The sequence below is a fragment of the Arachis ipaensis genome, chromosome B01, assembly GCF_000816755.2.
Source record: "Arachis ipaensis cultivar K30076 chromosome B01, Araip1.1, whole genome shotgun sequence".
NCBI classification, from domain to species: domain Eukaryota; kingdom Viridiplantae; phylum Streptophyta; class Magnoliopsida; order Fabales; family Fabaceae; genus Arachis; species Arachis ipaensis.
In genome coordinates, this window is record NC_029785.2 from 48,415,303 (window position 1) to 48,420,417 (window position 5,115).

Consider the following 5,115-nt stretch of genomic DNA (forward strand, 5'->3'; position numbering starts at 1 on the left):
ATACGGACCTGTCCATTTGGACTTGAGCTTGCCAGGGAAAATCTTGAGCCTTGAGTTATACAAGAGCACTTGCTGTCCTGGCTTGAACTCCTTCTTTATGATTTTCTTATCATGCCACCTCTTAACTCTTTCCTTGTATATCTTAGCACTCTCATAAGCTTCTAGCCTGAATTCATCCAGCTCATTCAGTTGTAGCAACCTTTTCTCTCCCGCAGCTTGGGAGTCAAGGTTGAGGAGTTTAGTGGCCCAAAAAGCTCTGTGTTCAAGCCCTACAGGAAGGTGGCATGATTTTTCATACAATAGCTGAAAGGGTGACTTTCCAATGGGAGTTTTGAAAGCTGTCCTGTATGCCCAAAGTGCATCTTCTAGCTTCCTCGCCCAATCTTTTCTTGTGCTTCCCACTGTCTTTTCTAAGATCTTCTTCAACTCCCTATTTGCTAATTCAGCCTGGCCATTGGTTTGAGGGTACATGATGCAATTTGTCTTTCTTTTGCCCCAGTACAGCACCAATAGCAAGGTTACTTGCATCGCACATAAGTTCAAAAGGTAAATTCCAATCAGGAGGTGTGATGATTGGTGCTGTAATGAGCTTTCTCTTGAGAGTTTCAAAGACATGTTTACAAGTGTCATCAAAGATGAAGGGAGTATCATTCATTAGTAAGTTGCTCAATGGTTTTGCTATTTTTGAAAAATCTTTGATGAACCTTCTGTAGAACCCAGCATGCCCAAGAAAACTCCTTACTGCTTTCACATTAACAGGTATAGGGAATTTCTCCATTTGTTTGCTGCAAAAGTGACCACCACCATCACTAACAAGACCCTTGGGTACTCCATATCTTGTGAAGATGTGCTTCTTAAGGAATTGGAGGACAATCTGTGCATCACAGGTGGTTGTGGCTATGGCTTCCACCCACTTTGAGACATACTCGACTGCAACCAAGATATATCTGAATGAGTAGGAAGGGGGAAAAGGTCCCATGAAATCAATGCCCCATAGGTCAAATAGCTCTACTTCCAAGATGAAATTTTGAGGCATCTCATTTCTTTTTGTCAATCCTCCAGCTCTTTGACATTCGTTGCATTGGTGAACAAACTCTCTGGCATCCTTAAACATAGTTGGCCAATAAAACCCACTCTGTAGTACCTTTGCAGCTGTTCTTTCTGGTCCAAAGTGTCCACTATATGCTGAGCCATGGCAATGCCACAATATGTCCTTCACTTCATTTTCAGGGACACACCTCCTAATCATTCCATCAGAACATCTCTTGAATAGGAAGGGTTCATCCCACAAGAATTTCCTTGCTTCATTGATCAGTTTCTTCGTTTGTTGCTTGGAAAATTCTTGAGGTATCTTCCTTCCTACCTTATAGTTTGCGATGTCCGCAAACCAAGGTGTTTGTTGAACTTGGAATAAGTGTTCATCAGGGAAGTTCTCATTTACTTGCTGTGGTTTATCTTGCTTGGCTTCTTGTGGCACTCTTGATAGATGATCTGCTACTTGATTTTCACTTCCCTTTCTATCCCTAACTTCAATATCAAATTCTTGTAGCAGCAACACCCACCTAATAAGCCTTGGCTTTGAATCCTGTTTAGACATTAAATACTTGAGAGCAGAATGGTCAGTGTACACTATAACTTTTGAACCGATCAAGTATTGTCTAAACTTATCAAATGCATATACAATTGCTAACAGTTCTTTTTCAGTGGTGGTATAATTTTTCTATGTTTCATTCAACACCTTGCTAGCATAATATATGACATGATGCAATTTGTCTTTCTTTTGCCCCAGTACAGCACCAATAGCAAGGTTACTTGCATCGCACATAAGTTCAAAAGGTAAATTCCAATCAGGAGGTGTGATGATTGGTGCTGTAATGAGCTTTCTCTTGAGAGTTTCAAAGGCATGTTTACAAGTGTCATCAAAGATGAAGGGAGTATCATTCATTAGTAAGTTGCTCAATGGTTTTGCTATTTTTGAAAAATCTTTGATGAACCTTCTGTAGAACCCAGCATGCCCAAGAAAACTCCTTACTGCTTTCACATTAACAGGTATAGGGAGTTTTTCAATAACTTCTATTTTAGCTTTATCAACTTCTATACCTTTACATGACACTTTATGCCCAAGAACTATTCCTTCCGGAACCATGAAATGGCATTTTTCCCAATTCAACACTAAATTAGTTTCTTGGCATCTTTTCAAAACAAGAGTTAAGTTATGCAAGCAAGTGTTAAATGAATTTCCGAAAACAGAAAAATCATCCATGAAGACTTCTAAGAATTTTTCCACCATATCAGAAAAGATGGAAAGCATGCACCTTTGAAAAGTGGCTGGTGCGTTGCACAGCCCAAAGGGCATCCTCCTATAGGCGAAAACTCCAAATGGGCATGTGAAGGATGTCTTCTCTTGATCCTTGGGGTCCACCACTATTTGATTGTATCCAGAGTACCCATCCAGGAAACAATAGTAAGCATGGCCCGCTAGTCTTTCTAACATTTGATCAATGAAGGGTAGAGGGAAATAATCTTTTCTTGTTGCATCATTCAATCTCCTGTAGTCTATACACATTCTCCACCCAGTCACTGTCCGAGTGGGGATCAATTCATTCTTCTCATTGGTGATGACTGTCATTCCTCCCTTTTTTGGCACAACTTGTACCGGACTCACCCAAGAACTGTCTGAAATTGGGAAAATTATCCCCGCATTCCATAGCTTCATCACTTCTTTTTGAACCACCTCTTTCATGGTTGGGTTGAGTCTTCTTTGAGGTTGAACCATAGGTTTTGATTCTTCCTCCAATAATATTTTGTGCATACAAATAGCAGGGCTGATGCCTTTGATGTCCTCAATTGTCCACCCAAAAGCTGTTTTGTGAGCTTTTAATACCTCAATCAACCTTGCTTCTTCATCCATGTTCAAGGAGGAATTTATGATCACTGGCAGTGCCTCGGCTTCCCCAAGAAACACGTACTTGAGGTGAGGAGGGAGAGGCTTCAACTCCTGTTTTGGTTTATCCTCTTTCTTGTCTTCAATAGATATTTCTACCACTTCCTCTCCTTGTTCTTCCTGATGCTCCAAATAGTCTTCTTCAAACATTTCTTCTACCAGCCCTTCTATCATATCCACGCATGGTTGTTGGTTCTGGTTGTGATTATCTCCCCATCTGAGGTTCGGGTGGTTCTTCCAGGATGGATTGTATGTGTCTCCATACACTTCATTCTGTCCAGAGTTTTGGTTGTGCATGTACTGGACTTGTTCTTGCTGCTGCTCCTCTTGAGTCTCTTCATTTTGCACCCATGTGAGTGATGGTTGGCTTGTGTTAACTGCTGCAACTTGGAGACTATCAATCCTCTTGGCCATTTGCTCAAATTGTTGTTGAATTTGCTGCTGCATCATCTTGTTTTGAGCCAAGATTGAGTCTACTCCTTCTAGCTCCATTACTCCTCTCCTTTGTGATGGTTGGCGGTTTCTTTGATGAGCAAAGAAATATTGATTGTTGGCCACCATGTCCACAAGATTCTGGGCTTCCTCAGCAGTTTTCATCAGTTGTAGTGAACCTCCAGCAGAATGATCTAATTTCCTCTAATAGAATTTTATGCATATAGATAACAGGGCTTACGCCCTTGATATCATCAATTGTCCAACCCAAGGCTGTCTTGTAAGCTTTCAACACCTCAATCAGCTTTGTTTCTTCTTCTATGTTCAAGGAGGAATTTATGATCACTGGCAGTGCCTCGGCTTCCCCAAGAAACACGTACTTGAGGTGAGGAGGGAGAGGCTTCAACTCCTGTTTTGGTTTATCCTCTTTCTTGTCTTCAATAGATATTTCTACCACTTCCTCTCCTTGTTCTTCCTGATGCTCCAAATAGTCTTCTTCAAACATTTCTTCTACCAGCCCTTCTATCATATCCACATTCATGTAGTTCTCTTGCTCTGAGGGGTGTTGCATTGATTTGAAGACATTGATTACCATTTGTTCATTATGCACCCTGAAGGTCATTTCTCCCTTCTCCACGTCAATCGTGGTTCTTGTTGTGGCTAGAAACGGTCTCCCCAAAATGATTGAGTTGTTTCCTTCCCCTTCTGTGTCTAAGATTACGAAGTCTGCAGGGAAGATAAACTTTCCAACCTTCACTAGTAAATTTTCTACAATTCCATTGGGTATCTTGATTGATCTATCGGCCATTACTAGTGACATCCTGGTGGGTTTGACTTCTTCTATAGCAAGCTTTCTCATCAGTGATAAAGGCATCAAGTTGATGCTGGCACCTAAATCACATAGAGCATTTTCCAATGTTATCTTGCCTATGGTGCATGAGACTACGAAACTCCCTGGGTCTTTGAGCTTTGGTGGGATACCCATCTGGATCACAACGCTACATTCTTCAGTGAGCATAATGGTTTCCTTCTTAAGCCAACTTCTTTTCTTGTTAATGAGTTCCTTCAAGAACTTGGCATATAAGGGCATCTGTTCCAATGCTTCAGCCAAGGGAATGTTGATTTCCAGTTTCTTGAAGGTTTCCAGGAATTTGTGGAAGTGTTGATCTTTGGTTTCTTTGTTGAACCTCTGAGGGTATGGTAGTGGAGGTGTAATTCTCTTCTCCACTTGCTGCTGTCCCTGAATCACTTCCTTTGAACTATGTGGCTGGTTGTCTTTCTCTTTTAGCTTCTCTGGGGCACTTCTTCTTGTTGTCATGTCTTCATTGCTAGCTTCCCCTTTCTCTGATGATTCTTTGTTGCTATCCAAAGGCTTCTTGGTTACCTCCTTGTTGTTGTCTATCAATGTTTTTCCACTCCGTAATTGTATAGCTTTGCACTCTTCTTTTGGATTAGGAATGGTGTCACTCGGAAGTGAGCTTGAAGGTTTCTCAACAGAAATCTGTTTGGAGATTTGCCCAATCTGCCTCTCTAAGCTCTTCATGGAAGCTTCATGGTTCTTGGTTGTCATTTCTTGGTGTTTCCACATCTTGTCCATCAAGGTTTCCAAGTTAGTGATTCTTTGAGATTCTGGTGACGCTTGTGGTGGGTTGTGAGGTGTGGATGGTGGATGGTAGGCATTTTGGTTGGTGGGTTGGTTATTGGATTGATAATGGTTGGGGTTGGAGTAGTTGTTTTGA